This window comes from Squalius cephalus, assembly GCF_949319135.1.
Source record: "Squalius cephalus genome assembly, chromosome: 8".
NCBI classification, from domain to species: Eukaryota; Metazoa; Chordata; class Actinopteri; order Cypriniformes; family Leuciscidae; genus Squalius; species Squalius cephalus.
In genome coordinates this window covers 8,900,682-8,925,254 of record NC_137129.1, presented here as the reverse complement: position 1 = coordinate 8,925,254, position 24,573 = coordinate 8,900,682, and the positions used below count along the sequence as shown (strand labels likewise).

At 41.6% G+C, this 24,573-nt stretch overlaps 1 protein-coding gene across 6 annotated transcripts in view; it reads right to left on the bottom strand.

Annotated features, from left to right (window-relative positions):
• Positions 1-24,573, bottom strand: part of macf1a (microtubule actin crosslinking factor 1a) — a 172,741-nt gene that overhangs the window by 106,815 nt on the left and 41,353 nt on the right. The window lies entirely within an intron of this gene.

Here is a 24,573-nt window from a genome sequence, read left to right as displayed (position 1 = left end):
GATCACAATTAAACTATGATTAATCATGCAGCCCTACTAGTTATGTAGTTCAATCTCCAATTGTCAGTCACTTGATCACACACTGCAGAAACGGGGTCCTCTTGTTGTGATCACAAACGTGAGTCAGCAAAAACAGGCAGTGAAGTAACTACCGCGATACTACGCATGATCTCATAAAGCAGCGACAAACACAGAGCCAGAGCCAATGTGCAGAGAGAAGTGATCTGACATTTGATCTCCCATTCTCGCAATTGAACAGGTCTGTAAATCCCTGTGAGGATGTTGAAGGTAAAGGTCCTGATTATCCTTAGAGAGCACAATGCACACCTGGTCCATCACAAATGTTCACTCGCAATGCCATTACAAGACAGCTGGGGCTCTTCTCTCATTCCTCCTTCCTGAAGGTATTTCCATTAGTGGTCCTTTCACTTATACCATCTTTGCCTTTTCCTCTAGCAAATTTTGAATGAAATCCTTTCCCCGTTTCTCATCAGTTTTTTTGGAGACACCGTTGTTCGGCTGCTCTCTTCTCCTGCGGCCCTCTGAACTATAAATACCAGGCAGAGCTTGCACTACTAATGCCACACAGAGTGCTTATCCGTCTCTCTCGCTCACTCTCCCACCCTCTCTTTCTTCGTGGTTATCACGTCTAATCTCTCATCAGGTCCAGTTGGACAGAGCTCCCTCCTCCGTGCGTTTTCTGAGCCCAGGCTTTCTTCTCTTTCTTTTATTTTCATTTTTAGATTTGCGTTACTCACTCCCTCTCCACGGTGGCGCTCAGAGACTGGCACAGCTCGTGTCCTCTTCTCCTCGCTCCCTCCCTTACAAACTACTTCTGTTCTTCTCCATTTGTGTTTCCACGTGAACAACAGAGTCCAATACATGTGATTCTGAGAAACAGGGAATGACGTACCCACATTTCAAACTAAACGCATTGGAATCAGAAAAAGGACAAGACCCAAGCTCTTCATATTCTGTCTTTGGATAATCCATGCAATTATCTCCCCTCCAGCTAGCCCACTTCATCCGATTAGTATGATATTACATTTGCGCTCCTTGTGACCACAGTTCTCTAATGAGTGAACCTTGTTAGCACAGTAACATCTGGAATAGTGGTTGACTGACACACACACACAGACTTTTTTATTATTACTTATTTGTTTTCCAGCAAGGATGCATTAAATTGATCAAAAGTGAGACTAAAGACTTGTAATGGAAAGATTTATAATGTAATTAGCACCAAATTAGCATATTAGAATGATTTCTGAAAGACTGAAGACTGGAGCAATGGCTGTTGAAAATTCAGCATTGGATGTGCATGTGTGGTTAAATATATAATTTATAATTATAATAATATTTCACAATAATACAGTTTTACTGTATTTTGATCAAATAAATGCAGTTGCTGATGACCATTACAATACCATTAGTCATTTACAATGTGTGTAATTTCATAAGCTTGTGTGATTAAAGAAAAAGAATACCCAAGATCTGTACCTAGTTAAAGGGATAGTTCAGGATTTTAGACATGAATCTCTATAGCTTCCTCATAAGCAGTGTGGTGCATTGACCATGACTTACCCCCGACAGCGTCCTGTGAGCCGAGCTCCGGTCCAGTTTTGGTCAAGATGAAATTAGTCCGGCAAGTTTGCTGGGGTCACGGCAATAAAGCTTTTTTCTTCTCAAATCAATATGTGTTCAAAAGAGTGATATATTTGCGTCACTAAAACGTTGTCTATGGAGAGGTCAGACCTCGTAATGGCTTGGCACTATTTTCTCCCCCGTCATATCACTGCGCGCTGCCGCTACCTACAGCCAGCTGCGAGCTGCGCAGGCGCACACCACTTTTTCAGTTGTTCGGCAGTGTTTACAGCAGTGTTTACGTGCTCAGAACAGCTACACGAACGAGCTAACATAGCTACTCACCAAGAGCGATCAGTTTGTACAAGCTTTGTAGAAAATGGTGCGGACTTGTGACTATCCGGACTGTACAAACAAAGATGTGGCGCTTTCTCCTCACACATTTCAAAGATTTCCTGTGGCAGATGTTGCTCTGAGGCGACTTTGGCTCATTGCTCTGGGCTTCAATGTGAACACCAAACTGGCGAAGATAAAGAAGCTTCGTAAAGATATCCTTTTGGCTGTGTGTCGAAGTCAATGTTGTCATCGTCGCTGCTGTAGTCAGACATGTTATCGTTCTCTTTACGAGCTGTAAACAAAGTGACACGTGCGCGGCTCGCAGCTGGCTGTAGGTAGCGGCAGCGCGCAGTGATATGACGGGGAAGAAAATAGTGCCAAGCCATTACGAGGTCTGACCTCTCCATAGACAGCGGTTTTGTGCTGCAAATATATCACTCTTTTGAACACATATTGATTTGAGAAGAAAAAAGCTTTATTGCCGTGACCCCAGCAAACTTGCCGGACTAATTTCATCTTGACCAAAACTGGACCGGAGCTCGGCTCACAGGACGCTGTCGGGGGTAAGTCATGGTCAATGCACCACACTGCTTATGGGGAAGCTATAGAGATTCATGTCTAAAATCCTGAACTATCCCTTTAAGTTCAAATTTTATGATAGCATTTTAGCAGTGAAAATATCACAAACACATGCTGTTTGTACTGAATATACAGCATAATATCATAAGGCAGAAGAGGTAAAAGCTAAATGTTTCGTGCAGGACCATTCGCAGGGATAAAGAGCTGCTGGGACTGTAACAGTAAGCCTCTGCATGAGGAGCCAAAGCACTAATACACATTAAAACAAAGTCTATTAGTCTTGAGGTGTAGTAGTGGGATTCAGACAAGCATTGACTTAAAGGTCCCGTTTTTGGTGTGTTTTTGAAGCTTTGATTGTGTTTACAGTGTGCAATATAACATGTGTTCATGTTTCGCCTGTAAAAAAACAGTATTTTTCACACAATTTACTTATCTGTATACCACTGTTTTCACTGTCTTAAGAACGGGCTGATGACTTCCTTGTTCTATGAAGTCCCTCCTTCAGAAATACGTAACGAGTTCTGATTGTGCCAGCGGTTCCTGTGTTGTGATTCGACAGCAGCTTAGCGCACGTTGCCCGTTGGGAAGGCCAAACAAAGGTGATTGGACTCCGGGATGAAAATAACAGCGTCTCGACGACATGGCGACAAACACACTCTACAAACGCAACTCTTCCTCTTCTCCGTGGAAGCGCAACAAGACCACGCCCCCCTTTTTTTGTGTATACCTGTGGGCAGAGGTTAGTCAAAAAACTGTTCTAGTGACGTCATTAAAGAAGGAAGTTGAGGGATGTAGTCCAAACCGGCCGTTCCATGTAGGCGACTTCTGTTAAATAAAATATCTCGCTTGGCATTGAACTTTGAGCTTTATAATTTTACAGATATTATTTATACTCTAACAACAACATTACACACTAACTAAAGTTTGAAACATGGGATCACGAAGAACGGGACCTTTAAGAGGACACTGGGATTGATGGATAACAGTGGACAGAACTCTGCATGGAGTTTGTTTTGGATTTGTGTACCAAATAAACCGCCCAGATTTGAGGTTTACCGCAATTGTATTAACACATAATTGAGTATAACAGTAAGGACAAAAAGGTGGTTACCAGAACAAACCAAACACAGACAGACACATACAAAAGCTAATAACGGAATGCGCCCAACCCTGCTGCTTTACCCACACCCATGTTCTGCTATACACTTCCTGCTGTAGCTAATAATAACCTCTGTGGAGCAGTGTTGCATCTCTTTCTCTTTTCAATCTCTTCTCCACATGCAGGCTACGACTGCTAGCATATACACTAGAGAAACAGACCATCGCTTGCTCACCCTCATACACATATGCATGGGTGCAAATCATCCAAAAGAACAGCCTCCCAGGCTGACTGTCCCACTCAGACATTTCCACAGATCAAGCCGCATGAGTGTTACATAAGTAAGAGTCTGTCTGACAGACAAACAAGATTTGGCCACCTCAATCAAACTCTGCCCAAAGGTTGTCACAATACCTTAATCTCATTTTACGGCTAAAGTGTCACAATATCCTTAATCCACCATGTTGTTTGGATAAGCTGTTTTATATATAGAATGAGATGGGTATTCTGGTTATATTCTGGTGGGCAATTACACAGATGCACTGATATCATTCTGGCTCGAGAAGCCAATAATTACTTTGATGTTATGGTCAATAACGGAAATAAACTAATTCTATACAATTTTGTCTAAATAAAGTATAAATAAAAATCACAACAAACACATTTTTAATGCAACAAGTTAATTTAGACATCACAACACATTATAATGCACAGTATGAAAAAAATATATATTCATTTTGAGATTTGCAAAAGCATACATTTAACATTGTTATTAGGGTTTAAAAATATTAATAATTGAAAATATTTTTCAAAATACAAAATATTTACCAACATATCAAATATTAACTTATTCATACACTACTGTTCAAAAGTTTGAGGTCACTAAGAATAAAAAAAAGAAGATAAAATTGCTGTTTTGCCAGAGGAGAAGTTTATCTATGTGTCATCTTTTTACTCTTTTAATTCCTTTTATAACTGTTTTAATTTTCTTTGCTTTTATTTTGTGATTATTTTAATTCCTTTCTGTGTAAAGCATTTTGAATTGCCATAGTGTATGAAATGTGCTATATAAATAAACTTGCCTTGCCTAAAAAAATTATACTTTTATTCAGCAAAGATGTATTGATCAAAAGTGACATTAAAGACATTTATAATGTTACAAAAGATTTCTAGTTTTGTAATAAATACTGTTCTTTTGAACTTTCTATTCATCAAAGAACAATGAAACAATATTAAGCAGCAAAACTGTTAATAACAAGAAAAAAAAAAAAATCTTAAGCACCAAAATCAGCATTATAATGATTTCTGAAGGATCATGTGACACTGAAGACTAGCATAATGATGCTGAAAATTCAGCTTTGCCATCACAAGAATAAATTACATTTTGAAATAGATTAATTAATACAATAATAGAAAATAGTTCTTTTATTTTTGTACTAATACTTCACAATATTACTGTTTTTACTGTATTTCTGGTCAAATAAATGCAGCGTTGGTGATCATTATAGGCTTAATCTAACTGACCCCAAACCTTTGAACAGTATTTAAAAGCAATCTGTAAAATTGGCACAAACAGATCCCAAATACAACACCAAACATTTACAACACTATACTGTTCAAAGAATCCTGTAATGCCACCAGGTTTTAGGTAATGTGATACTGTACTAATGTGGCACTGTGGAACACTATCGTGCCCAACCCTCGACACATCACTCTACATAGTCCCCATTTGACTTGATCCTTCCTGACTGATGGCAATCACCAATAATGCTCACCAGGACATTTAACATTACCCAGGGCAGCCTCTGTCCTTCACCCAAAGCTCTGCAGTCAAAGTCTAAACTAGTCTCATACTGGTGCGATATTTACAACAGTCTTACTGTATGTAATGTGGCATGTGACAGTGAGCCGACTGCATAAATTACAGCAGAGCTATGTAAAGTAATGTTTACATTACATGTCAAAGACAAATTCGGTAGTGACAGTTTAACACTGTGTAAAGCTCATGATTATCAGTACTGTGTGATATTGTAAAATAACATGCTGTACTGCGATACGTTGACACGTTTATTACAACAGAGCAGACAGCACTAACATAAAATAACCTTATAAGTGTTTGTATGGCTGTCATCTCCATACAATAAAAAAAAAAAACTGCATACTCTAAAAACAAAAGTTTGGCTTAAAAAATAAAATTATATATATATATACATATATATATATATATATAATAAAAAAAAATGCAACAGTTTGCAGACTTTGCACATCAATGAGTTTAGACAACTTAATTATGTTCAACCAACAAACTGCACTGAGGAACTTAGAAATGTGTGTTTATGCTACAAATTGTTAAGCTTAACTTAAAATAAGTTGTTGCAAATATTTTAACCATAATTGAGTGGTTGGGAATTCAATTAAGCATGCAGGGAAGTGGGAACACTGCTGAATTTTCAGAAACAGAAAATTGGTCACTGAATATGAATCCCCACCTACAATCAACTTGCTCGGACCTGTTCACTCGGTCATCTTTAGCAAAAGCTACACAATGGCAAGTGGAAATATTGGTTTAATTCAGCCATATATGTTTGAACTTTAAACCAGAAACTGATACAGAAAAAAAAGAGAGAATTATACAGGGTCTACAAGTTGATGCATCAGAATGGTAATATGTAACATGTTCCCGAGTCAGACATGCCTTCTAAAAATCAGCATCCTTAGAAACGCTCTGAACATCACAGAAGGTCAGTGGAGAAAGGTCATCATATCATAATACATCATTATGATATACTGTGTATATTGTGCCCACTGTGTTAAAATGCCCACAGAGCATGATAGAATTGGTCACGTTTGTGCCGGTAGGAAACAGGGGCGGTTTCAAATCGCGTTTGAGAGACATTTGGTACACTGAAGTTTTAAGGTTAAAATATGAGCAATGGCAATTTGCACATGGTTTGTCAAAGTATAAACACCACACAGATTCAGTATATAAACAACATTACTTGATTTTCACCACAGGAGGTATTTAAATTACCTACATTATTAATTATGTATGTATTATTATTATTCCAACAAAATTAATTAAAATAATGTTTGAAACTTTAATTGAAAGGTTTAATTAAATCAATAAATCAGAATTTTTAACTTGCAACCACACATTTATTTAAGTTGTGGTAATGGGTCCCCTAAATTTCTTTTTAGAGTGCAGTCAACATAATATCTAAAAAGCATTAATGTAATAGGAAGAGGTGGAGCCCAAAGAGGAAACTATATCCTTTCATGGTGAGTGACAGCTAGAGTGAGAGAGAAAGAAATGTCCATTACCATAAAGACAAACAGCACTCCTGGTGTTCCGGCGCCTACGGCACAACCACACTCCAGTTGCCGTCAAAATATGAGCTGCCACAAACAGCACTGGCAAGAAGATCTCTGGATCAAAAAGGTCCATAACTTGATCTCAAACTTAGAATCACGTCTCAAACTTCAACGTAACAGCATCTACAAAGAGAATTAAATTTGCAATTCTGGTCCACTACAATCTGCATTGCTTGGATCCTTCCTTTTCTCTTCTCCTCTCTTCTTTCTATTTCTCTAGTTTCAGGCGTTAATCTCTCAAATTTAGAAATTGAGAAAACGTTTTACTTTTCTCTCCAACTTTAACTACTTTGAAAAAGTAACTGCATTGAACTGAGTTTTCCTCTCTCTCTCTCTCTCCCCTCCCTCCTCTCTCTCTGACACTCTTACTCTGAATTCCTTTCCTCTGAAACAAGTGGCATACTTTTAGCTATCGCTCCAAGAGCCGTTATAAACCAAACGTGAACAGAGAAACGCAGAAAACCTAAAATGAGCAACAAAGTTTCTCTTCTCTTTGTCTGCCCACATGGCTGGCAGCTTATCCTTCCTGTACGAGACTGTGCATCTACATTGGCGCATGTTCATGCGACGTGGATGTGTCTGTTTATGTGTGTGTATCTCTGTTGCTATGAGTAAGCGCTGCTGCTCTCTTCCATATTTACACGAGACCTTCTACGGAGAGCATCCTCTGTGAGCGCTGCACTTGTCTGAGGGGGAAGAGGCAAATAGTGTTGATGGGTGTGTGGTGGCGGTTCCCGTGATCTCATCTGGGGTGAGTTACATTCACTGTATGTGTGAATGACATGAGAGCTAACTGTGCATGGTGTTACAGAGTCGTTCTGGCATCAACAGCCTTATTTGTTCACTGAAATGCTGCGTGTGATCATAGTCCAGTGATTCAGCATGACTAAGTGTAGAATCAAACTGTAAGAACCTTTGACTGTAAATAGAAGTTTTTCAGCTGACCTTACACAGAGCACATGGTGCTGTGACTCCAAATGCATTTTGGGTGTGCCTAAAGATGTGTGCAACGGCATGAAGCTATCAGCAGAATCGTTGTGGTTTTGCGGTGACAGGTGGGCACATTAGCAACCTGATTCACTGGAACGCGCCATACGATGTCATGTGCCCATGTGGGGAACATCCAATCATCTTTTACCAGTGCTATAATTCTGTCCAATAACGGATAACCATTTGCCGGACATCGTCTTCACATTCTCTGTTGTGCGTCATGTATTAAAAAAGTGAAAAGGGGAAAACACGAGAGAAAGGGATTTTTTTACAAAAAGAAAGGGTATAGCGTGACAAGAGGAGATAAAGAAAGTGACTGAGGGAGAGTGTCACAAAAAACTGAGTAACAGCTGCAAATCTGCGGCAGCAGTGTCAAACCACTCGGGCTCTGGTTTACATGCTGGTTACAAGACCTACTTTAAAAATGAAGACAGAAGAATGGAAACAAATTTAAAGACATAATATTTAAACGTCATAAGGTTTTTAAAAATAAAGTTTTTCATTAATTGAAGTAAAGCTAAAATAAAAACATGCACTTGATGAAAAACGTACAAGTAAAAATAGATACACAAATAATATATGTGTATATTAGTTTTCAGAGTTTTAGTGTCAGTACTACATTAAACTACTATGTATAATGTTGAATATAATGTATAATAATGCAATAGGGGAATATTTGTGGGTCCTGATAATGCCAAATGTCTTATGATACCAGTAAAAAGTGGCCTACATTATTTTAAATATATCTAGTCAGTGACAGAGTGCAAGCATATTCATCTAAAACAATTCTGTATTTTCAGCTTCAAATCATGAATATTTTTATTCTGGTGTCTCTATTGTCCTGTTTATTGGGTTTCCAGCACCAAGTCCAATATATAATATATATATAAACACACACATATACACATTACACTTTATATAACGTCATTATGTATATGGTGGCTGAATTCTGAATTGACATCACTTTGTAAAATTCAGATAACATATACAGTACATGTTGAAATTATGCATAACATTGCAATTCTGTCCTTGACAGACCTTGTGACTTTCACTTACTGAAATATTTCGTTACAGGTCTGTGCATTTTCTACTCTAACTAGTCTTTAGAACCAGGATCCTCTCAAGCTAACAATCTGGATATCACTAAATACTTATTCACCAAAACACAGTTAATGACACATAAAGCAGCACACACTTCAATGCAGCAACATGATCTCTGTGCAGAAACACACAAAGGTCAAATGAATGATAATAAGACGACAGCAGCAAATGCCATGGAAAGCCCAGCTCATAAGATCACGGGTGTTCCTGAAGGTCCGGTTCAAATGCTACTGGAAGACAGAAGAAACACAATGAAGTCTGTTTGCACAGTGCACAGTGCACATCTACAGGGCAAACAGTATGTGACACATGACTTTCACATGTAAGCTAGGGAAAGGGACAGATAACATGGAGAGACAGAGAGGAGAACAAGGAGATCTCTAGCAAATTTAAATATGACATTCAACCAGCAAACTGACAAGGTCACACTGATGTCTAACCCAGACGCACACACTGTAACCCAAAATATAATTTGGTGTCCTTGCACTACAATATGTCATCACCATTTCTGTCAAGAGTTTCTCCTCCAAATCAAACCCAAGGTCACAGGAAATGTGCTGACCGCAAACAAAAGGCAGGGTGTATGGAGAAGGCGGAAGAAATACCGCTGTGATCAAGCACATTCATGAACAATATGGCTCCCGTCACAGCCAGCATTATTTTCCTGTAACAGCACTAGTTTATCAGTATAAGTATTTAAGTAAATCCAACTTTACCAACTAACTTAAAGGGTACATAACATGCACAGTTTCACCTAATCTCATGTTAATCTTGAGTACCTATAGAGTAGTAGTGCATCCTTAATATCTCAAAAAAGAGTTTAGTTTTATTATATTTAGAAAAGAAAAATACAGCTTTCCGATTCTCTCCGGAAAAAGCCGAGGTCCTGGAGGCGGAGCTATAGAGTCAAGCGGTAGTGCTTGATTTCCAGCAAAAGACAGAAATCTGATCCAGTTGTACTTACATGAATGGGGTCTTTTATCACTGGGACCGCTCCACGTTTTAATAGCAAACGATTTGCAAATCCAGCGTCGACCTGAGCCTTGTTAATAAAACATTCGTCACTGAAACGACCAGAACACACAACCGCACTTCCTACACTCCGTTGCTGCCCCGGAAAAACAAACTGCATCCACTGTTCCTGTAACACTGGGTTCTTTGGAAAACTGAACACGGTAAGCTTTCCCTCACATCCAAATACACACTTTTTTGGAGACATTCTTGAACAAATCCTATGCAGCGCTGCCGATGATTTCCTGTTGAAGCGCGTTGATGTGCGCGGTCTCGCTCTCCTCTAGTCGACGTGCTCGCGGGCGAGCTTTTCCGAGATAAATGCTCATATAAGGAGTTGCACTCTGATCTACGTCATTAGATCCACGATCTAAAAAAAACCAGCCGAAACTTGTACCAACCCGGAAGTAAGATTTTCAGCATAGAAATTCTCCGTTATTCGTCCAAAATATTTTTTTAAAACTTTGCCCATGTTTAGCATGAGAATCTATCTCTTTAACACTGTAAACAACTCTGAATACATGAAACACCATTGTACCCCCCCCTTTAAAGGACACTTACATTAAACAATAAATATAGGCTATAGCAAAATGTAAACTATAACATCGCACAATCTGCTAAATGCGAGTAAAAGGCATGAATATACAACGATATTATAAACATTAGTATCATAATTATCTGTAAAGCTAATATAAAAAAGCGCTATAAAAAATAAATAAGAATAAGTGGTTCATGTTCTGAAAGATCATTATTGAGAGTAAATAATGACAGAAACTTTATTTCTGGTCACCTTTTAAAGAACGTCTGAACACAACAAACCTCTAAATACACAAACTTAGCTAATAAATAATGTCCTCATAATGCTGGCAGTTGACTGTAATACTAAGAAATGATGAGAGGGGGCAGTGTGGTAACAGTCAAGCATGTGAAGGCACATGGCCCAACTCTCTCATTATTAATCCAAAGGCTGTACTGCCACTTCTAATGCCAACAACAGTCACACTTAACAAGTAACATCACTGCTCTCAACTGGTCTCAGATCTGTTACTTTTCACCCGCCTGAAAATGACGACAGATGTCAGTAATCTGCCAAACATGGGACAGGTGAAGCAACACAGAAACTCGGGTGAAACTGACACTCATCATGAAACTGCAGAACTATTCATCTGGAATTTAAAGAGATAAGCCTAATTAACACACTTTAAAGTTTCACAAATACCAACCAAATAAACAAATAGGATTTCAAACTCTTTTTATTCCAAATAAAGTTCTCGATACTGACTGGCTTGCTGAAGAGTAACAGGTAGAGCATGCATGTCTTGACAAGGTGAACGGATAGCACTAAACACGTGTAACCCATCCCTGTTTAAATATGTCTTTAGGTGCCATTAAAAGATTACATCAAACTGAGCTGCAGACTGACTTAAGACAAGGGTTGATGTAAGGATACTACACACACACACAGCAGACAGCACACATGCTTCCACACAAACAAATACAACTGAAAGAGGCGAAGCTTAACGCAGGTTTAATCTCATCTCTCAGCCCATCTACAAAAACATTTTGTACAGACAGTCTGAGTAGACTCTAAATATTGCATGCATGAAGCAGCCCTGTGGAACCTTTACAGGGACAATTATTTTGATTGCATTTGATTGCAAAAAAAAAAGCATTTTTTATATTTAAAAATAATAAAAAAAAAAAATAAAAAAAAAATTATATATTATTTTATTTTTTCCCGATAACTTTCACTACTTGCATATAAAATATAATGTTTTTGAGATTTTATACGAAAGAGAATATTCAATGCATGAAATGAATGCACAGGACATGAAATGGGTGAAAAAGAAATCCAAGTGTGACCACCAGGTGGACCATGCAGAGCCGGTGCTGTGACAGATACAAACTAAGCTCATGCCAGGATAGGGCCTCTTAGACAAATGCGAATGGACCACCATAAATAAACCTAGCTAACTATCACCGCGTCAGTTTGAGGGGTCACCCTTTCATTAACTGTCAACACAGAGTTCGTCTTTAAAGTTCATCTTCCATGAAGTCATTGAACCCAAGAGACGAACTGAGTTTGTGTGTCGGTGTGTGTGGACACTGACACCATGGCTGCGTCAGAGGCGATGCCTGAGCTGCCTGGACTCAGTTCAATGCAGTTTTAAAAGGTCCTTTTTATTGAGCCACTTTGATACAGCAGCCAGGAAGTGAAGCACAGAGTCATTAGGCAAACACAGAGAGACAGTCCACACGGTAGGAATGAGGTGGGGAAATAAAGAAAAGATTTATTCTCACACCTCTGTGGAGAAAGAGCGCAAGTCTCTCATCCCTCTCTTTCACCCAGAAGCCAAACCTCCAGAGCTGATGACAGGCTTACTTAATCACAGGTTAATAGTGGGAAAAGAATTGAAGGGGGGAGTGGGGGAAGGGATATGGAGAGAAAGAAGGTCGTGAGAGAGACAAATTTCAAGAAGAGGTCAGGAATTGGAAAGGACAGAGACCGGGGAAAGAAAGAAAGACAGAGAAGATAAAAAGAAGGGGTGGAATGTAGGGAGGATACACAAATACAACACAGAAAGAAAGAACGTTACCAACACCTTCATTTTCCCCCGGCTCCTGTCATCACCATGGCAACCCGTAAATTAGGTATCGGCCTTGCCCTCTGTCACCCACTCGACCCCTCATAAAAGACCACTATGTCCTTGTGTGGTGCCAAAAGAGACATCTACCACAAAGTCCAGTTAATCATCTCCTCCAGTGGAGGGAACTTGGAAAAGTTGACAATCATTGACCTCAACTTTGCCAAAACGTTTTCAAAAGTAAAGGTGAGACGGTTAGTGTTGTTTTATGCCATAAATATGGCCAAACTAGGTAAAAGTACGGGGCAAAATTTGGAGAGATAATACTGAAATTAGGGATATGAATTAAACCCCTAAATATACTTCAGTTTTTGTATGTACATTAGGGTATGCATTAAGTAAATTTCATCATCAGCAAAAGTATGCGCATATTGTACGGCCATAGCCCAATTTTTCAAACCCTAATTACCCTGTACGATCAGCTCATGGGTCACCATGAATTTAAAAAATAAAATAAATTGGACAAATTACTGGAGATGGCAACAACAATAGCACTGACAAGGTAGCATGGGAAAACCCAGACAAAGTTCCGGCAAATTTAGATTTGCTCTGCAAGTAGTCTGGCAAAGAGCCCATTCAAGCCGATTTCTAATCTGTCCAAATCGAGGCACCAATCAGAAACGTTGAGGCGGGCTTTACACGATGACGATCGCTCTGATTGGTTTTAGGTCTATCCAATTGCGCCCAGCGGCATTTGAGCGACGTCCGTTGGTGAAGCGCACCAACTTTTAAATGCATTATTATATTCAAATTGCAAACACATGAGGACAGTCTCCATGAAAGACCCACTGGCAGATGAACGTGCTACTACATTTCTCTCCAAAACGGTAGGAAATTAAATTAGATTTAATAGAGGATTTTAACTGTGACAAGATGATTGACAGGGCAGTTTACGTGACAGGATGCACGCGACAGATCCGTCTGATAAAGATGATGAAGTAGTATGTCCCAAAGCTTGCCAACTTTTTTGCTACACATTCAAAAGTAAATACCTTTTCTTCACAAAAAGAGTACATACTTTTATGGCGTAGTGTAACTAACCGAATTGGGACGCAGCATATGGCTTTACATGATGACGATCGCTCTGATTGGTTTTAGGTCTATCCAATTGCGCCCAGAGGCATTTGAGCGACGTCCGTTGGTGACGCCCCTTTGGAAATGAGTTATTAATGAAGCTTTGCCAGACCATAACTCAGTTACTACTGAGATGGTCTGGTTTTAACCAGGCTACTGACAAGGTGCTGACAAAGTGTAAAAAAACACACCCAATTCTAGTTTAAACAAGTGGGGAAATCTTTGAAAGGCTGTGTTCACACGTCAAAACTTAAGTATACTTTGGGCTTTACGGATGTCCCAAATCAGATCGCAAAAAGCAATATATAATTTTTTTTTTTTTGAAATCAAGTCATGCAATTATGGTGTTCATGACTGATCATTGCTGAAACCTCCAAGTAAGCAGGAACTTGTGCCTATTCTCAAACAGAATGCTGTGTTTGAGACGGGTTTCACTGGGATGTGGAATGGTGCAGAGCGGGAAGCATTTAGCATGAAGAGTTTCACAGCTAAGCTTTGTGTGTGCTCAGTGCAGCCAGTCATGCACTGTACCATGGGAAAGGGCCACCAAGAGCGTCCACTTCAACAAGAAGAAAGGCCTTGTGTCCATCAGCATGCGTGTCTGTGTGTGTATGATGTTAGTCATGCTCATGGGGTTCCATTAGGATGGATAAAACTATTCAAACTAGGCAGATTTTCCTTGAAAGAAAAAGGTAAATGGTAAGGAGGTCTAAATGTTGTCAAACAGTATAAATGCACGTTTTCTTAAATCGACAATGCATCAAATGACCAGTCGCTTTTCTAACGAGTCTGACCGCAGCTGCTTCATTAAGGAAAGGTAATCCGTTTTTAACGAGCCACTATGGGCCTGAAGCCCAAGCCTCACTGAGAAGGACGGGACCCTTGAGGGCTTCGGCTTGTTTGAAGTGTACCACACTGCCTAACTATAAAGGACAGGAGAGATTGAGGGCAAAGAGGGGAAAAGACGAAGATTATAGAAGCTAAAAACAAGAGAAGCGGTTATGGCGTGTTTTAATTGTATGTGCTGTCAGTATCAAAATTAAATCATCCATCATGATCTTTGCAAAAGTTAAGATGAAAAACGTATTGAGCATACTTATGGTTAGGGTTTTTTCTGAGGCTAAAACCACACGGGATAACTTAGCAACCATCCACAACACCTTAATGTTGTGCCAGTGAGTTTTGCACAGACACCACTCACATTTTCTTAAATAAAATTCAATAGTAAATAAATGTTTAAATTAAACGCCAAAGGAATAGAGGTGAAAATGGTGAGAGAAAAGAGAATTAGGTGAGATTTTGGGGCCATAAGAGGGAAACTGAAAAAGAGAAGCATGGGGCCCCAGCATCCATTCATCTGATCAACAGGCCACAACTAGTACAGAAGAAACAAACAAATATGCATGAATGTAAAAGCACACACACACACACACACACCCACCCTTCAGGAGGCCAATGTAAGCTGTCCTCCAGTTTATCCACCTGTTTACATTACAAGAAACTGTCAATATTTAACAAATCTCTCTTATGCAGCACGATTTCCTGGTTTAATGTTCACTCTCAGTATATTTTATTCACATTTGCCACTTACTTTCTCTCCCTTTTTACACACAAGCAAGCAAAATAAACCCACTGGCAAGGCATATCTGCAATGATTTACTGGTATTTTCCCAAGTAATACAATTTTTCCCACGCTGCTGCAAGAAGAGCCCTCCAGAAATCAGAGGGAGTGTGACATCCAAATGTTTTTTATGTTGTGATGTAATAGAAGTAGCGATATATCTCCTGTATTGTGACATACATCTGAGGTGAAACAGATAATCAGAAATTCCTGGACTAGTTCTTTCCATCGGTTGTTTATTGGATGGAGGCAGATCTGAATGTGAGCTTGAGGTCGATTTTAAGAAAGGGTTAAGGTCCTTGCACACTGAGTCCGAAATTCTCGTCTGAAATTTTCACACGTTAAAAAATAAATACGACCTCCCGTTGTGTCAAACACATTTAAACACTGCCTCTGAAACTTTCGTCCATCATAAAAAAAAATTTGATCCGGTTCGATTTTCTGCATTTTTCGTATCCGTAGCAAGCATTTTGAGATGTGTTTTGACATTTCAGAAAAAAAAACAGAGGAAAATTTCAGACTCAGTGTGTGCAAGGACCTTTAGGGTTTAACTGGACTAAATGACTAGAGAAGTCTGGTGTATGTCACCAGAGAGCAATCTATCGTTTCACCAGAAGATCGAGTTTGATAACACTGTGTTAAAAAAAATTAAAAAAGAAAAAAGAAAAGAAACATATTATGCATGGCTTAATTGTTCACAATAAGATGCATTTTTGAAAACGAACAATGATACCTTACAATGCTGCCTAGGTTTTATAACAGCACAAGTATTATCATTTCCATGATAAAGCTGCTATCCAAAGCTATAATTCTACTTGACAAGAAGGGAAGGATGATAGATTGGTGATAGCTGATCATCAGTCTTTTGCTCCTCTTCAAATGAAAGGTGCTACATCTAGGCTATCTGTCATGATTTGGGTGCTTTCATTCACTCTCTCTTTCACGCGCACACACACACACACACACACACACACACACACGCTCTCACATACGCTGGCCATTAACACTCATTTACTCTTACGCACACACCTCTACTATCTAATCATGTTATTCAGCTGAGGCTCCTTACCGTCCTCCCTTACCTATCTCTCTCACCACCTGTCTCTCCTTTCATACTGATTACTTCTCTATATACCCGCTCTTCTTTCTATCTGACTTCGCTTGAGTATTGAATTTATCAGAGTTATCTTTATGGTTGACTGACCCTTGTTCCTGTCGTGTCCCAGTCTTGTCGTGTGGTCCTGAATACTGTGTTTCCACCCCGGGCCAGAGATATTCGCTGCCTGCTTGTCCTGTCCTGAGTGTGAGTTGCTCCAGAACACCTGCTAACCCTTGCGAACTCTACCAGTCCGTCGGAGAGACCTACCGGTGTTGCCACACCCTGAGAATCCTCTGTTCTATATTTTTGCTGCTTTATTAAGACTCTTAGTTTCAAGAACTACTTCGAGTGGTTTTCTGTTCCCTTTTGTGACTGCTTCAGGTTCTGTTATCACCTTCAAGCAACTATTAAAGTGACTGTTTCTCCGCATTGCTGTGTTGTCCGCTTATCTTCATGACAGAATACTCAAGCCAGCCTTCGGACCCAGCAGCGGAGAACCCGGTACTTTCTGCAGTCGAGCTCCAAGGCGTGATGCTGGGTAGACATGAGCAGGAGCTCTCCTTGACTCGTCATGCCGTCGATCAGTTGGCGGTTCAGGTCAACGACCTTACTCAGCAGCTCCACCACCTTCGACATAATCCACCTGCCTCTCCAGGCTCGCCAAGCGCGTCCGAGCCGCGCATCAATAATCCGCCAAACTATACTGGTGAGCCAACCCAATGCAGAGCTTTCCTAACTCAATGCGAGGTAGTGTTTTCTCTCCAGCCGACTACTTATGCCAGAGACCGGTCCCGCATCGCCTACGTCATTTCTCTTCTCTCCGGGAGGGCACGCGAATGGGCCACGGCGGTCTGGGAGGCAGCAGGGGAGTGCACCGAATGTTTCCAACTCTTCAAGGAGGAGATGATAAAGGTTTTCGATCGTTCGGTTTACGGGGAGGAGGCTGCCCGTTTGCTATCTACGCTCCGGCAGGGAAGACGCTCGGTGGCGGACTTTTCTATCGAGTTCCGCACTCTCGCCACCACTTGCGGATGGAACGAACCCGCATTGCTTTCCCGCTTTCTCGAAGGCCTCAACGCTCAGGTTAAGGATGAGGTGTTGGCTCGGGAGGTTCCCAACCGTCTGGATGCGCTTATCGAGCTGGCCATTCGCATCGAGAAGCGGTTTGAATTACGGCGCAGAGCCAGAGGTATGGAGTCTTCTCTTCTGGCTTCATCGACTTCCACTATTATTCCCGCCGTAGAGGTCGAGACAGAGCCCATGCAGCTGGGGAATATCCGTATCTCGTCCCAGGAGAGGGAGCGAAGAATAGTCAACCGCCTTTGCCTCTACTGCGCTTCTGCTGCCCACTTCGCTTCGACCTGTCCGTTAAAAGCCTCCGCTCGCCGGTAAAGGGAGGGCTACTGGCGAGCGCAACTTCTCTGGACTCTCCACCACGTTCCTACACCACCTTTGAGGTTCATCTGCGGTGGCCGGGGTCTTCGACTACCTGTAAGGCTCTCATTGACTCTGGCGCGGAGGGGAGTTTTATCGATGAGGCTTGGGCGCGCGCACAAGGTATCTCGCTCAGAGAGCTGGAGGGAGCCACGCCCCTGTACTCTCTCGATGGAAGTTCTCTTCCCAGAGTAAGACAAGAAACCATCCCTCTGACACTCACGGTTTCTGGTAACCATCGTGAGACCATCTCACTACTTGTTTTTAGTTCTCCTTTTCACCCTGTTGTGTTAGGTCATCCTTGGCTTATAAAGCATAATCCTCAGATTAATTGGTGTAAGAATTCTGTTGTTTCATGGAATGTTTCGTGTCATGTTAATTGTTTAACGTCTGCCCCACCTTCTGTCTCCTCTGTCTCTGTTTTTCAGGAGGAACCCGGGGATTTGTCCGGGGTTCCGGAGGAATACCAGGATCTCGGGATGGTGTTCAGTCGGGCTCGTGCCGCCTCTCTTCCTCCTCATCGTCCTTATGACTGCGCTATTGACCTCGTCCCCGGTAGCACCCCCCCTCGCGGACGTCTCTATTCGTTATCTGCGCCCGAGCGCGAAGCTCTTGAAAGGTATCTGTCGGAATGTCTAGACGCGGGTACGATTGTTCCTTCGACGTCACCGGCTGGGGCGGGGTTTTTCTTCGTGAAGAAGAAGGATGGATCCTTGCGTCCTTGCATAGACTATCGGGGGCTGAATGACATAACCATTAAGAACCGGTATCCCTTGCCTCTTATGTCTTCAGCCTTCGAGGTTTTGCAGGGCGCAAGGATCTTTACTAAACTCGATCTTCGTAATGCCTACCATTTGATCCGCATTAAAGAGGGGGATGAATGGAAGACGGCTTTTAATACCCCCCTGGGGCACTTCGAGTATCGGGTCCTTCCGTTCGGGTTGGTCAACGCTCCGGCCGTCTTTCAGGCGTTGGTCAACGACGTACTCAGAGATATGTTGAATGTATTCGTCTTCGTATATTTGGACGACATTCTTATTTTTTCTCCCTCCATGGAGATTCATGTTCAACACGTTCGGCGGGTCTTACAGCGTCTTTTAGAGAACAGACTTTTTGTTAAGGCAGAGAAATGCAGGTTTCATGCTAATTCCATCTCCTTTTTGGGTTCGGTAATTTCTTCCGAGGGGATTAGCATGGACCTGGACAAGGTCAAAGCCGTCACCGGGTGGCCAGTACCTGATTCCCGTGTTGCGCTTCAACGTTTCCTGGGATTCGCTAATTTTTACCGTCGTTTCATTTGCAATTATAGCCAGATCGTTGCACCTTTGACCTCTTTAACCTCATCTAAAGCCCGGTTTATGTGGTCAAGTTCAGCCCAGAGCGCATTTGACCGTTTGAAGTCTTTGTTCACGTCTGCGCCTATCCTACTTTACCCCGACGTCTCGAGACAATTCATAGTTGAGGTGGATGCTTCCGAGGTGGGGGTCGGAGCCATCCTCTCTCAGCGCTCGGTCGAGGATGATAGGGTTCATCCGTGCGCGTTTTTTTCACACTAGTTGTCTTCGTCTGAGCGCAACTATGATGTGGGAAACCGCGAATTGCTTGCAGTGCGTCTCGCTCTCGAGGAATGGCGTCAGTGGTTAGAGGGCACTTCGGTTCCGTTTGTCGTTTGGACGGATCATCGAAACCTTGAATATATTCGTTCGGCCAAACGCCTTAACGCTCGGCAAGCTCGTTGGGCATTATTCTTTACCCGGTTTGATTTTACCATCTCGTTTCGTCCGGGTTCCAAGAATGTTAAGCCTGACGCTCTTTCTCGACTTTACGATCCCAACGTGGAGATTCAGCCTGAGGTTCCCATTATTCCCTCGGAACGCGTGATAGGCGCCGCTATTTGGGGCATCGAGCGAATTGTCAAGCGCGCGTTGGCCCAAGTCGTTACCCCTCGTTCGTGCCCTCGTGATCGCCTGTTTGTACCGGTCTCTGCCCGCCGTGCGGTTTTGCAGTGGGCCCATTCATCCAAATTCATTGCCCATCCCGGCGTTAGGGGCACGTTAGCTTCCGTTCGCCAGCGATTTTGGTGGCCCACCTGCGAACGTGATACGCGGCGCTTTATTGCGGCTTGCTCTGATTGCGCTCAGATCAAGTCGAGTAACACCCCACCAGCTGGGCTCTTGAGACCTTTACCAGTTCCTTCTCGGCCGTGGTCGCATATCGCGCTTGATTTCATTACGGGTCTCCCCGCGTCTTTAGGGAATACGGTTATTTTGACCATTATTGACCGTTTTTCTAAGACCGCACACTTCATTCCGCTTCCAAAACTACCTTCCGCTAAGGAGACCGCACAGTTATTGGTGGAACACGTTTTCAGGCTCCACGGTCTTCCCTCGGATGTCGTGTCGGACAGAGGTCCCCAATTCACTGCGCTATTTTGGAAAGAATTTTGCAAGTCTATTGGGGCTTCTGTCAGTCTCTCATCAGGTTTTCATCCGCAGACTAATGGGCAGGCTGAACGCGCTAATCAATCCATTGGTCGTATTTTGCGCGCCCTGGCGTTTCGGAACCCTGCGTCCTGGGCTGAGCAACTTCCCTGGGCCGAGTACGCGCATAATTCCCTGCCCTCCTCCGCCACGGGGTTGTCCCCTTTTCAGGCCAGCCTCGGTTACCAACCTCCCCTTTTTCCCTCTCAGGAGGCGGAGTCCAGGGTACCGTCCGTTCAAGAATTCGTTAGTCGTTGTAAGCGCACATGGTTAAGGATCAGGTCAGCACTCTGTCGGTCTCGGAAACAGACTCGTAGGGCAGCTAATCGTCACCGCATTAAGAGCCCTAAGTATCGTTGCGGGCAGAAGGTCTGGCTCTCTTCGGCCGACCTTCCTCTTCAGTCCGTGTCACGTAAACTCGCTCCTCGATTTATCGGACCTTTCCGCATTTCTAAGATTCTTAGTCCGGTCGCGCTCCAGTTAAAGCTCCCTCGATACCTGCGCCGTATCCACCCGGTCTTTCACGTCTCACGAATTAAGCCCGCTGTTCGCTCTTCTCCTCACGTTATTACGCCTCCTGTTCGTGTTGAGGGAACCCCTGTTTACACTGTTCGCAGGTTGCTGGATGTTCGACGCCGGGGTCGAGGTCGGCAGTTCTTAGTGGACTGGGAGGGTTATGGGCCGGAGGAGAGGTGCTGGGTACCATCCCGGGATATCCTGGATCAGTCACTTATTGATGACTTCCTCCGGTCCCGCCAGTCCTCCTCCTCTGTGGCGCCAGGAGGCGCTGTTGGAGGGGGGGCACTGTCATGATTTGGGTGCTTTCATTCACTCTCTCTTTCACGCGCACACACACACACACACACACACACACACACGCTCTCACATACGCTGGCCATTAACACTCATTTACTCTTACGCACACACCTCTACTATCTAATCATGTTATTCAGCTGAGGCTCCTTACCGTCCTCCCTTACCTATCTCTCTCACCACCTGTCTCTCCTTTCATACTGATTACTTCTCTATATACCCGCTCTTCTTTCTATCTGACTTCGCTTGAGTATTGAATTTATCAGAGTTATCTTTATGGTTGACTGACCCTTGTTCCTGTCGTGTCCCAGTCTTGTCGTGTGGTCCTGAATACTGTGTTTCCACCCCGGGCCAGAGATATTCGCTGCCTGCTTGTCCTGTCCTGAGTGTGAGTTGCTCCAGAACACCTGCTAACCCTTGCGAACTCTACCAGTCCGTCGGAGAGACCTACCGGTGTTGCCACACCCTGAGAATCCTCTGTTCTATATTTTTGCTGCTTTATTAAGACTCTTAGTTTCAAGAACTACTTCGAGTGGTTTTCTGTTCCCTTTTGTGACTGCTTCAGGTTCTGTTATCACCTTCAAGCAACTATTAAAGTGACTGTTTCTCCGCATTGCTGTGTTGTCCGCTTATCTTCATGACACTATCTCTATCTTTCTGCATCAATGGCTGCACAATGCCACTAAGCTCAACTGTTACATTTCAATTCAGACTGAAGGCATTATTGCCAAATACTTAAGGTTAGGGGTTTTTCAGAAGCTAAAACCACTCAGGATACCTTAGCAACCATCAATAACACCTTTTTGTTGTGCCAGTGAGTTTTGCACAGACATGACTCATATATTCTTGAAGAAATTCAAAGTTAAATAGGTGTTTAAATTGAACGCCAGAATAAAAACAAAAAACCAAGTACAATTTTCGATTGAAATTGTTTTATGACAAATCAATTGGCAAATAAGAACTTATCAATCTCCCACCATAATGAAAGCCTGAGAAAGTTAATTGTGCAATAAACATCAACCGGTATCACTTGATGGTTCTATAAGTGGTTTAGTTTGAGATACAGAGAGATGTCAAAGTGGAGAATCAATATGAAACAGAAACAGAATACAATTGTGTAAGCCAGAAGGTCAAAGGTATGTTGTGGTATTATAAACATGTTTTTATTGACGAAAACTGATATGAAATTAGCTCCCTTAAAAAGGTTATTAAATACATAAGCCACAACAAAATGCAAGATAACGTCCATCAGGTGACCTTCTAAAATTATTATATCTGATTAATTTAAGCAAAACACATGCAACAAGCTTAAATCTTCTCAAATACAACCAAGCAGAACTGATCTATAATTTAGAAAAAATGCATCTAAAAACAACAACGACTGGTATGAAAAGGAAATGACAGGTTCTGAAACCATATCAAAGCCCCCGAGCTGAAACATGGGAGGACTAGCAGAGAGAAATGTTCGCGTGAGGAGTCACTATCACTAATGTCTCGTTTGAGTCAGTAGGGGAGGAACAGAGTTGCAGAATGAAAATGAGCAAGACTCAGGGGACTGCTGGGAACTCCTACACAAAACACATATCACGGGCCTGAAACAATAGATCTTCCCACCAAAATCTCTACAGCCATAATTACTCTCTGATTATCCTCTATGATTATGGAGACAGCAACCAGTCGCATAACTTGGTCTCGGAACCTTAAGTGAGCGCGGTTCACCACTATATGACAAGATACTATCTAACAGAGCTGTGCATTCTGGTAATAAAAAGCACAGCAGTATAAAAAAAAAGGTACCATGGTATGACAACATGACTTTTGTATCTGACCCATGTAACATTGTGCTGCTATTCAGAGCAGTTAGGTATGGTCCACATAGTATGAGGAGTAAAAAACTACATTGCCTCATCAAAAAAAACTAGTGAAAAAACTACATTGTCTAGTTAAATTGGTCATTTGGTTTCATTTTATTCACCATTGTTCAAAAGTTTGGGGTTGGTAATTTTTTTTAATGTTTCAAAAAGAAGTCTCTTATGCTCATCACTCAAGCTTTTTGATCAAAAGTACCATAAAAGTAGTAATATATAATGTTATTGCAATATAAAATAACTGTTTTCTATTTAAATATTTTAAAAGTGTAAATTATTGACACAAAAATTGATTTGATATATGAGAAAGGTAATGAAAAACACACTTTAAAAAGGATCAACTTAAATAACATTGATACAACATGGCAACAGAATCAGCACTGAACTGTACAGTTAAGCCAAATTTAGGACATTCCCACAGAGGGCATGACAGGACCGTTTAATAACGTTTTTAGCATTAGCATTATTCCACAGGCTGTGTTGTTGCTGTTTTGAAGTTGGTTTCTCATCTGGGTCTGCCACACCCAGCTGGCCCACAGGAGATATGCAGAGTGCTTATCTCTGTCACTGCCTCGGCCTGTGCGCACTACCATACTAGAGGACTCCTTCGTGACTTACAGTATGAGCATCTCCGCTAGGGCGGTAAATAATATACTACTAATAATACTAGTAAATAAAAAAAATAAAAAAATGAATTATGTATACGTAGCACTTTTCATTGTGAACAGAGTACCTTCACTAGTGACAATTTTAAGATGGTGAAAACTGATTAAAAAGCCATTAAATGTTACTGAAATTGTCAAACTTCAAACTGGAGCATGCTGATGAATGCCAAATGAAAAAGGGGGCACAATCTTTTGGATCGAAACAAAATTTGTTGTTAAATTTAATCTAGGTTTTATGTTTTACATAACTGACACTTGTTATTTGTTGTAACAATTGTAACCGCAATGCAGAGTACTTATATATTTTTATATGAATATATCAATTAAGCAAATAAATAATCCAACTATATAATCTGTAATCTATATAATATATAATAATTTACATGGACACAAACATAATTACACAAGCATGCACTCACAAGCAAACAAACTAGTCTGAACTTTGCTCTATGGGCAAAACAAAACAAAAAGAGGGAAAAACCTGAACTGTAACATCGTAGAATTAGCCAGTGAGAGATGAACAGGAAATCATCCCTCAGCCACCAGTGGTGTATCCGTTAAATCAAATTACCTGCTATTTTACAACTCTTAATGTAACTAACATGATCCAGGCCAGGCACTCCGGCACAGAGCAAGTGACAATGGCAGGGAGGTCGTGTGAGTACATTTGGTTGGCCGTGAGGTCTGGTGGCAGATCAGAGGCTCGTTATGGTATGTGATATAAATCAAGGGTAGGAAACCCATCAGGGCTAATAGTTTGCTGATCAGTAACACCAGAGCACTCGTGGGCAAAGGGGTTTACTTG